Source organism: Macrosteles quadrilineatus, unplaced genomic scaffold, assembly GCF_028750875.1.
Source record: "Macrosteles quadrilineatus isolate MER2022 unplaced genomic scaffold, UCM_ALF_1.0 Scaffold_3__2_contigs__length_128488019, whole genome shotgun sequence".
NCBI classification, from domain to species: domain Eukaryota; kingdom Metazoa; phylum Arthropoda; class Insecta; order Hemiptera; family Cicadellidae; genus Macrosteles; species Macrosteles quadrilineatus.
In genome coordinates, this window is record NW_026542596.1 from 39,415,446 (window position 1) to 39,428,247 (window position 12,802).

At 31.5% G+C, this 12,802-nt stretch overlaps 1 protein-coding gene across 3 annotated transcripts in view; it reads left to right on the forward strand.

Annotated features, from left to right (window-relative positions):
* The first annotated feature begins 836 nt into the window (after nucleotides 1-836).
* LOC128989880 (tropomyosin-1, isoforms 33/34-like) overlaps nucleotides 837-12,802 on the forward strand; it is a 52,111-nt gene continuing 40,145 nt past the window's right edge. For all 3 annotated transcript variants that reach the window (XM_054411981.1, XM_054411983.1, XM_054411982.1), the window contains exon 1: nucleotides 837-964. The gene's annotated coding sequence lies outside the window, so the exon portion shown is untranslated. The remainder of the gene's footprint in view (nucleotides 965-12,802) is intronic.

The following is a 12,802-nucleotide window of genomic DNA, read 5'->3' on the forward strand; positions in this document are numbered from 1 at the left end:
ATCTTGTATAGGCCTAGGCCTAATTTTGTGCCAATAACTATGAAAAAAACTGCTGAACTACAATTACTTCGCAAAACAGTTTTTTATGTCATCGTACTAATATTTAGTCTATAGGGTCTATCAAAGGGTTTCTTCATGTATTTCTAGTAAATACGAACATGTGCTGTTATTACATGTTATTTGTACTACTCCAACAACAAAACGATAAATTTTATATTTTATAACTGAAATTCTTTCACAACTTATCTGTCTAAATATCTAAAGGGGTGCACGAGTGAATTGCACAACTTTAACACTAAGATAACCACAATTTAATTTTTTATAATTATATGATAATAGAATATTATTTTTTTTATTCTAGAGTCTTTTTTTATCTACAAAAAGATTTTACAGCTGTAACATAATGGACTCGACCAACTTATTCTTTCTTATTCTAGGACGAAGATAGCTACTTTCACCCTACAGCGCATGTATGGCAGTTGTTTTGTATCACGAAACACCTCTTACCACCTCTAGTATTACATCTAAGAGATAAAAATGCACAACCATGTAAACTATAAAAGTCATCATAATTTGAAGTACACCTAATCTTTAGTACACTTTATTTTTGTGCAGCCATAATCTAATCCTCGTCTCAGTTCCTCAACAATCATAAAATCAACCAACATGTCATAACCTGAAAACATATTTTATTACAACTCCCACGCATTAACTAAACATATGAACCAATTTTGATGCGTCAGCTGATCAAAGGACTGCCCAATGAAACAACGCGTAAGTCAACAATCGAAAATAACTTGTGAAGAAAGACAGCAAGGGCTCGCCAATGGACGGGGCCCAAGGTCCTCATGACGTCATGCAAGGTTAGGTCTGACACTGGGCTTAGCTTCAGTTGAACCATAGCTGCACTCCCATTACCTTAATATATGCCTGTACATGAATAGTCCCTTCCGGGTATAACCAGGTATGTGATATTTACAAATTGAAACAACCCTACTATTTAATGTGATTTTTTTTTTACTTTTTTATTGCATGAGAATTTTTGAAATGAATTTAGATAATTGAGTTATGTTTTCACCAAAATGCTGTCTAAATGAGATTTCTTACCAGCACATGCCACATGAATGTTTGTTTTATGAAATTGAAGGCAAAGCCTTATATTAGTCGATTATTGGTTGGTGAAAATTAAAATCAATATTTGTCATTATTATGAAAACAATGATATTTTTACTAGGTTAAGGTTATGTTCAACATTAATAGTCTGAAAATACAGAGTGATTCTAAATTATTATTACATTTTTGAAACTCTATAAATGAAAAAAAAATGTACAACCTATCATCAAGAAAAAAAATGAGGTAAAACTCAATTGAAAGAAGGGATTCTAAAGTTTAGTTTGACACCACTTTGTTAAACATAGTTGCAAAATTATCCTCTACAGACATTTTTTTATTTTTACTACGATTTTAAACTAGCTAAATCGTAAAAATATATTACATTTGTTAATCTCTTCATTAGAATCCATTTGTTTCATATCAACTGTTGTTTATGAACAAATGAAGAAGGAATTGTTAGATATTTCTTCTGACAGTTTACTAGAAGTTAAGACAGTGAAACTTCCCAAGAGATTACATATTATTCAATTTATGGTTTATATAACTAGCTACTGTAGTTAATTGCAAAGAAAGCAATATTTTTTAACAACGTAATGTCAGAATAATTCAATTCAGATTTGTGATGTAGATTGTTGTATAAAAAAACCTTAGCTCTTTATTAAATCTACGATAGTAATTATCTGTCTTTTTTAGATATGAATAGTCTATACATTTAAATCTGAAATTTTAAATAATAGCAGCTTTTCCGTAAATGATTTATTGTCGATTCCATAGGCGAATATATTCCGTACCTATTACGTCCAGAGCAAATTTCTAGAAATGAATTGTGATCAACAAAACCCGTTTACATTTCCACTATGTTCATGTCTTTCTTAATTTGCTTAATTTTTTGGTTCTATTTTTTTTCTTTCACGTTCTATAGTATACATACAAAACAATAGGCGAAATTCGCCTATTGGGTCTGATGATGATTGGAGTGTCCAATCGAAAAAATATATAAAAAATCGTGTACGCAATTTTTCACGTGGGAATAAATTTCTTTAGTGAATAACTAGCAGTCAACATCACTTCGTGACTTCAAAATCCGTAATATATTTAATAGTTGATACGGGTGAAAACTATAATTTCTCATCATATCCCTTTTATTTGCATTGCGTGCCTTATTATTTTAATTGCGTGCATGATCTCTTCGAGGAATATTAAAACATTACTAATTTAATTTAAATTTTACAAATTACATTTTCTTCTTTACATTTCAAAAAAATAACATTAACAAAGTTTTAGTTGAATTCACTAAAACATCACTGCTGTAAGAATGTGAGATAACCCCATTTTTCGCTTACAATGAGACAGCGAATTCACCGATCAGTAGAATCGGGTTAAAGCATGGAAATCATCTCCCGATTCGGATGATTTCCATACTGGTTATAAGTATCTACACACCACCTCCCATTGTATCTACTTACCTCCAAGGCTTTTAACCCTCGGAAAAACCTTATGAGGTTTTTGGCCTCGTCATAGAATCGCCTACATTCTCTTCTACCTGCCTCAACTAATGCAGACTCCACTCTGGAGATGTCTTTAGATAGGTCTACTTGGTCTTTATACCTCATTTTTGGTCTTTCAAGTGTGTGCCTGCCTAGTAGTTCTCATTGGAATACAATTTTAACGAGCTAATTATATTCTCTCTCCCTCACGTGGCCTGTCTAAATTAGCACCTACTTTTGGCCTCCACCATCATATATTTTTAAGTAAAATGGTGTTTAGATGTTTTACCTCAACCTTCTGTTTTTCGTATCCTCCAACCTTCGTTATCTTGAACGGTTTCATATATATTATTTCATAGGACTATTCCCAAACATAATAAGCTTTTTTGGTGTCACTGGTCTGTCTCTGAACAAAATGGTAGTACGCGGTTAATTAATTATGGTATAGTTATAGTATAAATTTACTGTGGTTTATCTTGAGCCATTTGGACTAAAACAGTTTTTCTAGAGACCAAGATAGCACGACTTTACAAATTTGAAATTCAATTTACATCCAAGATTTTGACATAACTACGTTATAACATTAAACATTAAGAAAGACTAACTATCAACATGTTACCAACCTTTTATAATGTCTATTATTTAAAACATTACTTCAAATCTTTATAGTATTTTTTATGTTATTGTAATATGTAATAGTATTATTATGTTCACACAAATTATAATTACGACAATACATTACATGAAACATTATGGGATTTGCTCAAAATACTGTAACACACTTTTCGGAAACGTAAATCCCTTACGGCAGGAAAAAGAGCCATGTGGTCACTTTTTACAGTCACTTAGTGTGGTCATAAAAATAACCAACGGTAAATATTTTGCAAACAACTTAAAAGTAAATAATACAGTAACAGTTTGCAAAAAGAAACCCGCTGTTCGTTAAACTAAATTGCACCGAAACAATCTTAAAATGTTATCGTCACCTGCTGGACTTTTGCAAAATTAAATTTCAATTTATAAATTTCGATTTAAAAACAGAAACCCAAAATTTTAATTATGGTTTCCACATTCCCTTCGTCTCAATATTATCTTTTTTAAACAGAAGACTCATGAAAATACGTTAAGTGGCTGATTCTGAATGTACGTTCAAAAGCTCCTTCGTTTTAATATATAAGGTTTCTAGCAACATATTAAATACCACTAAATAAACGTGTCTTTTTATTTTACGAAAAAGAATGTAACCAATTTCATATACATTAATGACAGATAAATCACATTGGAATCCCAGTTTGGCAATTCTACACCATTATGTGTGTAACAGTTTTAAACAATTCTATGTGCATTAGTGACAGATAATGAGACAGAAGTCGCATCAGTATCCCAGCTTGCCAATCCTAGGTTTACCTCGGATCAAGGATCAATTAGTGAAAATCCCCGCTCAGATTCTTGGCAGGACGCTGGTTTGGCAGCTTTAGTTCCGCTAGGATTTGATTAAACTTCACCACTGTGCCAAGCCAGCCTGTCCCCCTCTCCTAGAGCTGTTACTGATATGTTTAAGTCATACTTCAGGAAAAAAACTTATATTTATGTTGTATATGCGTTGCGATGCTAAATAAAGTAGTTATTTTTCCTCTAGAAAGGAAGGGATCTGCTCGATTCAAGTGCATCAACTTTTTACAGTTGAGAAGTTCATCCGCTGATTTTGCTTAAGAAAATAGTCACGATTAACATGACCAAGTTGTTCATATTGATAAAAATTTTGTTTATTTATGATCTTTTTATGGTATTAAAATTATGTTATACAGTTACCATACTTTATTGACTTTCAGACACATTAAAATGAAAAAAAAACTTCACTAATAAACCATAATGTTGTGTTGGAGTAGACATACTTATTATATCTAAACAAATGTAACGTAGAAATTCAAAAATAAATAAAAACGACTTTTCGTATATCTGTTCGCTACATCGTGACCATACCAATAATAGCTATTGTAAAGATTAACAATATATGAAATTTGCGTTTTGTGAATTAATCTTTTAATGAATGGTTCAGTATGATGAAGGTTACTGTAGAGTGGGCAAAAATTACCTTTTGATCATCGTTTTCCAAACTTGACCTTGAGCAAATGAGAGGCGCTTTAGATCCAGTACAAAATATTATATTAAACTGAAATAAATGTTGGCTCATTAAAATTATACTAAGAGTAGTACAATCTATATAATTAAAATAATTTGTTGAATTTGTGTGTGCAGCAAATCGACCTCTAAATATTTATTTATATAGGCATATTTGGTATTAAAAAGCACTTGTCCTCTAAATGTGCCTTTTGCCGGTTTGTATGGTATCCCAGTAAAGCCCTTCGTCCTATAGGCTTTTGACATTTCATAGTTTGTGTTTAATTATGTTGTCAGTCATCTGAACTTTTACAAGTTTACATTTTGTTTACATCAAAACAGATGGCAATTAAAGAATTTTTTTTACATCCATATATATGTGTATAGTTGGTTAAAACTTAGGTTGCCACGTGATATCTGTTTACTCTGTTTACTACATGCTTTTCGCGTCAAAAATTACCTCAGAATTCGTAAGTTAATGCGTGTGTAGTAATGTTTTCATCTGCATCTCAATAAAGTTCTGACTCAATTGATTAGGTAGCTGAGTTGTTTAAGTGCTTCCCTTCAATCCTGAAGGTTGCTGGTTGGATTCCAAGCGAGGTCGTTACTAGAGACAGATGCCATTGCCCATTAGGCTAACTGTTAATGATACCAAAAGGTCGATGTTTAAAAATAACAAGAACAGGGGTAGGGCCTTTCCTCTACGAAAAACTTCTAGAGATGCAAATTCGTATTAAAATTCATTTTGTTATGAGTTCACCAGACGATGCCTGAATAGGCGAAACATGCTGTGAGTTTGACTACCACATTAGAACTGTTGACGTAAAGGTATGTACCTCATATTTGGCCAATTCGTAGACAGATAAAAAAAGTTCTAAATCCGCAGTTCGGATAAAACCCCGATTTAACCAAATTGGTACTTTATTCCCGTTTGTACGACAGAACAACAGCTAGTAATTATTTATACCATGGCACGCTATTACAATTTCACTAAAAAAACATATAAAACATTCCCTGTGTCAGCAAACCTAAGAACTCATTAAACCTAATGTTATTTACATTTGAAATCAATTTTAAAGGAAAAATTAATGTTAAAATCCAATCATGCAAATATAAATTTTATTAGTCTCCATGTTTTCTGTGGTGGGGTATTTTAGGTGCAAATGTACGTACATATTTTGTATGTTTCTCAATGCAAAGAATATTTTGTTGGACCTCAACATTTTAAAGTGTTTGAAGTTATCTAGCACACGTTATGACGGTAATTACACTTGATAAATTGATGCAACTACTTAGCCTGTCAGTACAGATGAGAAATTCAAAACATCTGTATGACCTCAATAAACAAATATTTTTCTACCTCAACATTTTGAAATTTTTTGAAGTTATCTAGTACATGTTATGACAGTAATTACACTAGATTACTTGATAAATGGATGCACCTACTTAGCCTGTCAGTAAATGACAAATTCAAAACATGTGTGTGACGTCAATTGAAATGGTAGTTGACGTAGGCTACATACGAGCCAATAACTTGTCAATATGAAAAACAACTCAGGGAAAAAATATTATTGTAGGTATTTTAACTCAATTTTAACTGATCATTAGCTATATAATATACCAGATACAATAATATTAATAGTATTGTTCTGGATGATTTGAAAAAAAGCTTCAAACTACATTCAAAGGCGTGGTATTTGAAATAAATATCTTTCCTTTCAGAACAAACCTATCCTTAACATAGCACAAACGTCCCTTTGTGTTGATCCTAATGAATGATTTATATTATTACGAAATGCAATCTCACATGTGTAGAATTTCTTTAGAATTTTACAAAAGGTGTAAGCCTAATAGCATATCTTGGTAATTCAAAGATTTTCTTTTCAATTATTGTCTACTCAAAATAAACAATGAAACTATTATACAACGATATATTATTTGCAGGAACCTAGTGTATGGAGTTTAATTTTTTCATTTTATAATTTCTATTATTAATTATTATGCACTATCACGACACAATTGTATATTAAACTGTACTTGGTTTTTACAATGTTTTTTCCGCTAAGTGATATTTTTTTGGGCTTAGAAACTAAGTAAATAGCAAATACCCTAGATAATTCAAGTTTTAATTAATTAGGTTATTGTTTGAATTTTTTAGTGTTCATACATCAACTGACATAAAATTTATTCCAGGACTTTTTTGTTACAAGATTCAAAACTAGCATACTGAACTTATATATTTACTCGTTACTATGAAAATAAAAACAAAGATATATTGATTGTCAGTTAAGCATCGCATGAAATCCAAAGAAACCAATATCTTACAGTATTTTATCAAATCTATCGTTATATTTTTAATTGCTATCTTTATTTAGATCTGATAACTCATATATAGAGTTTTGTAGAAAGCTAATGGATAAAACTCAAGATTCAACGCTAATTGCATTGCCTAACTAGCGAGGGTTATCGGGGAAGCCACATTCAATCAAACTCGTTTAATAATTTTGGAACTCATCCCACAAAAGCCAAGCTGACCTCAGTCCAATATCACTAAACTAACTTGATTTATAAAAACAGATACTGAGCAGTATTATTTTATTTGGGAATTAAGTTTATTCCACTTAAAAGTGTATTGTGATAGATTAATTTAAATATTTTTTTTCTTATTTTATGGTGTCAATATTTTTACCATATTATGTTTTACCATATTCGTTTTTTTACTATATTATAAAAATAACACGAAACGTATATGTTTGCATACCATAAACTTTTTTGGTATATTTTTTTCATATACCAAACATTTATTTATACCCCCTAATGATAATTTTCATTCAAGCGCCTAGATGTTGTACATCTGCAAAAAAGGAAATCCAGCTAAGTTATAGATTTTTTATTATTCACAAGGTATATAGTATATGAAAGTAATAGTATTAAATATATATATATACAGTATATATATATATATACAGTATATATATATATATATATATATATATATATATAAACATACTAGAAGCTGTTAAGGCGACAGTACGAATAAGACGACAGTTACTGTCGCCTTAACAGCCTCAGGCGTGCCAACATACGTTGCGTGGCGGCTGATGACGTGGGGACTGGGATGGGATCTCTTGTTTCCCGCCGACTCTCAACTGCCGGCCTGCCACTCCTACCCTACCACCGCGGTGCTCACTGCGCACAGTCGTAATCGGACATGGGAAACAATGCGTTTCCGGGCTAAAAGTTGCAATCTAAAGGAGTTGCCACTTTAAGAATACATACTGTTTACTATTGTATAATTTATTACCAATTATTTTGATGGTTTGCAAAAGTTTTACACTTTGTCAACTGACGTTGTGGTATGGCTTTGTCGAAAATCTGTTTATTGTTAATCTTTTTTAATCTTTTTATTGTTAATCTGTTTTTGTTAGTTTTTTTTTGTAGTACAAAAAAAAAGTATTTTCACAAGATTCCATACATAAAATCAACTTCCAAATTCAATGTTTCGTAGCTGTGCAGATTAGTGTTTATGATTTCTTTTATAAAAATATCAAACTACTGTATTCATTTTTTTTTTTTTTACTTTTGCTTGGTTTTAGGTAAGTAGCCTAAATAGACTCCATGTGTCAAATGTTGGGTAACAGTTGTATTCATATATTTTATAAGTAATCTACACAAAGGCCAACGTCTGTATAACTAATGCATTGCTAAATGTTTCACCACTGGTATTTAGCTTTATGGTTTGGGGGGGGGGGAGTTATGTGACTGTAATAGTGCCCACCACTGTCTCTTCTGCTGTCCATTGACGATTACGTGCTCGTACAGCGCAGTCTTATTGGAACGCCCGTCCGTCTACCTGCTCTTTACAGCCTGTTTAGGACTAGGATTACGAGTTCTGTCCTTTGTCATAATTTATGAATGGCCTTATTAGTCCTAATAACCCCAGCCCCAAAATCGTAGTTATTAGGATACAGTTTTACGCTTGATAAACAATGCCGCTTGAGATAGTCGACATACATGTCGCATTGTCATTCCTCTGCATTTTGGGCCCTCTGCAACGTTTGTATTGAGAACAATATGTTTAAGGTGATTGTTGGGTTTTTATTGTCAAACATTTCCACTTCATCTTTGTACGATCAAAGGTTTTTCTGTAATCAATAGTGAACACCTTACGTGATTCACCATGTATGCCTATATACGACAAGGCCGAAGAGAACAGTCCTAAAACAGAAACTGTAGGTTTTCAGGCAAATGTAGCTTAAGAAGAAGAAGGAAACAGCGTATTACGAATACGTTTTGCTATAACTATTTCGTTACAGTAGTTCAGTAAACTTCATGTTTATGTATATTTCATACTCTTTGGTTTAATTGACTACTTGAATGTATTTGCCTTCAAACATATGTTCTTAATCAAGTTAAATTATTCTCTATTTTTCACATATGTTGTATTTTAAAAATACAACGTCACAAATATACAAAATACAAAAATAAAAAAAGACAAAAATACAACTCTCACTCATTTTTCTCTTTCTTAACATATACCTTCTGATCCTTCGAACTATTTCCCATGGCCCTTTCTTATTTCTATTCCTTTTTCTCAACCATTCCCTATAATATTTTTATTTACTTCTCTCTAATTCATCCATTGGTATTTATATCCTACTTCGAAATCTTTCAAACAGTAGTATTTTTAAACGCCGTTAATGTTTATAACTCATATACGCAAGCATTTTTCTTTTCACAGTCATGACTCGATAACGGCCTGATGGATTTTAATGTTTGAGGTATCAAATTAAAGGCATTTTCATGTAGATGTGCAAATACGTCTCAGAACATTAAGAAAGGGCTTTACGTAAGTATAGTTAAGGGCTAAATTTTGGGGACGGCAGCGCTATCTGTTGACATTAGATCAATCTCAATTCCCTTTGTTTACAACTAAACATATGGACGAATAGTTAAATTGATTTACCTTGCATCGTATTTTATCATCGTATTATGCATCGTATGTCTTTAACCTTCAATACTTTAGAAATAAACTAACGAACATTCAAAAACCTAATTTGGTGCGACTTTTTCAACGTTTTCTCCCAAAGTTTTACATGTTTAATATATAGTTTAACTACATTATGTAATTTATTAAATAGGCTACCAATAATATTTTTTAGAGAATACGTCATCTATAAAACAACGTACACATGTTTGGATGAGGATATTTTTTCCAACTGTCACTGATGTATTTAAATTAAATGTTAAAAAAGGGAAATTATTTCCGATCACGTTTTGTAACCAAATCCACAACCAAGAGACAACGATATTGTTGTCTCTTATCTCGTGTGTCTTATTTACAAATTTAATTGATCCCCACTACGAAAGTGTGTATAAATTAAATTATTTAACTAACAACCGTCTCGAAAAACTGGGAATTCTGCATGTTTCAAATTGTACTGAACTTGAGTTTTGATAACCGGGAAGAAGGCCATGAATCAGTGTTTTATAGGACTGGGAAGCTTAAATTTAGAATTGTGTCAATAACCTAACACAGTATATAAAATTGTAATAAAAAACGTTTACTGAAAGAGTATAATGTTTTTTTGTGATATAATTGAATTAATTAATGTAGTTAATGAGTTAATGATTTGTAGCACTGATCACCGATACTGTCAATAAGGGCTGAGTCAAGGTCAGCCATTATTAGCTCCCAAACTTCAAACTCCTAAAAATACGTTATTTGAAATTTTGTTAGATTTTCTTATATTGGCATACTCAAACATTTTGGTTTTCTTTTGGTTGAGTCCTAATAGCGAACAGTCCAGATTGCGAACAAGGGTAAAATTGTCCAGACTGTAGACACCTAAAAAATGTTAAGGTCTACGTAAAAGTCGTCATAAGCCGACAAATATTTATTAGAAACAATTTTTATAATTCTAGGAAAACATTGTAATTACAATCCATAGACAACTGTTTGCTGAAATATTAACAAATCTGTAACGTAAAATTTAGTAACTAAACGAAAATAAAAGAATTTGGTACTTTTGGAATTAAGTTTTTATGAAAGAAGGCTACAGTAATTTAAATAATTAGTATTTGGTCAGAACTATTTCCCTATATCGTCTAATCTTTGCTCAATAGTTAAAACCGATGGTTCCCTTTGTACTGTATTTTGTAATTTGCTAGAATACTGCGGATGGCTCAACATGAACACATGTTACAATAGGTATTTTATTCAACCTATATAGTTACTTAGAAAACTCATAAGGCCAATGATAAATTTTTAAATGATTTGCGTAGGAAAATACAAATCCTTCTGAGGTAGTGGCTGTCACCAATCACGTTTTTAGGGTCTTTTATGAAAGAATGTTTAGAGTACCTTTATTTGGCATTTTTAATTCCCTATCAACCGATACAAAGCTCAAAAATATCAGTTGATAAATATTTGTAATATTACGATTTTAGCTGTAAAATGGGATAGAAGAAAGCAGAAGCTCTATTTTACAACTAAAAATCTTAATATTTTTCAAACTATTTATCATCCGATCTTTCTAAACTTGGTATCGTTTGATAGGAAATTAAAAATGCCGAATAAAAGTACTTGTCATTTTTTGATAAACCCACCCATTATTAGTAAGTTAATAATCAAAATGGCCGCCATTTTTAAGTTTTGAATCGAATCAAGATGATCTTTTTTCTAACATGGGTCTCTTTTACCATAACAACCATACTAAGTTTCATTAAGATCCGTTAAAATAATTCCAAAATAAAAATCTTTATGTAAAAAATACAAAATGGTAAATATCAGGTTAACGAAGCGATTTTGGAAAAAATGTCATACAGTACCTCATTTTCTCTTTATTGCGACTAGGAATCACTACGTAAAATTTGTCCCCACCTTTTTTGAACACTGTGCATACTTATTTATAAGTAATAGAACCTCATCTCATCTCATCAGTGGGCCGGTCTATGAGTGATTTTGATCTTTTCAAACCATGGGTCTTTCATATAACGTAACGCACTAAATGAAATTTGTATAGTCACTAACTAGACTACAAGATCGCGCCACTCATCCTTCACTCATCTCCATTAATACTTGGCTTAAAATACCTACTATGTATGGTCACCAATTAATGGAAAGTATCTATTTATAATATTAAAACGTAACAAGGTTATTTTTATTTCACGATTCTGAATCAACCAATTGACGGATATTCATAATTTTTGTGTTGAAAGAAAGATAATTTTGAGAACTAGGGAATGTCGAAGCCATAATTTTAGTTTAGGGTTTTAGGTTTTAGGAAATTAAGTTTAAATTTTAAAAAAAGTGTAGCAGCAGACGCCTACATTCTAGATTGGCTTTTTGTATAAAACCATTTGTTTAACGTAACAGCTGTAAACATTCAGAGTTTGTGACACAAATTCAGCATTTTGATAGAAATGATATATTATACGCAGGATTGACTAATTTATACTATGTGTAATGCTTTAATAATTACATACATTTATTTCGTAAGGGGATGACAGATTATTTTAATATTCATTGCAAATACTTGATAAACTAATTTATTTTTTATAGCAGTCTTTAAACTCTTGGGTTTGTTTTAGTGCATTATAATTTGTTTGAACTAACAGCTGGATGGATATAAAAATATTCTATGGAATTAGGGGGTTATTTAATTTGGTCATTGAGTATAGGAAATAAGTAAGATTAATAGGGATTAAGTAGACAGTAGAGATAAGGAAGCCCTTTGCCGTATACAAATCGAGGCTCTGCCCACGAGTCTTCAAATAAAAGAAAAGCCTATATGAATTACTTTACGAGATTTATTCAGAGATAGACAAATGTACGACAGAGATTAATCACGATTTTATCATTGACCTAGGATACTGAAAGTAGGCCTATCCTTTTGTCAAATCTAAATTGTTGTTTGGCGTGTGTTCATGTGTGACTTGGTTGGCTACGTATGGGTGCGCTGATGTAGGCAAAATATATCTTTTAATTTTTAACTAATTATCGTATAGTTTGGATAAAGGAATATGGGAAATTATGATGTACAGCACATAGATTCAATGAGGGTGGGTAATTATCACAG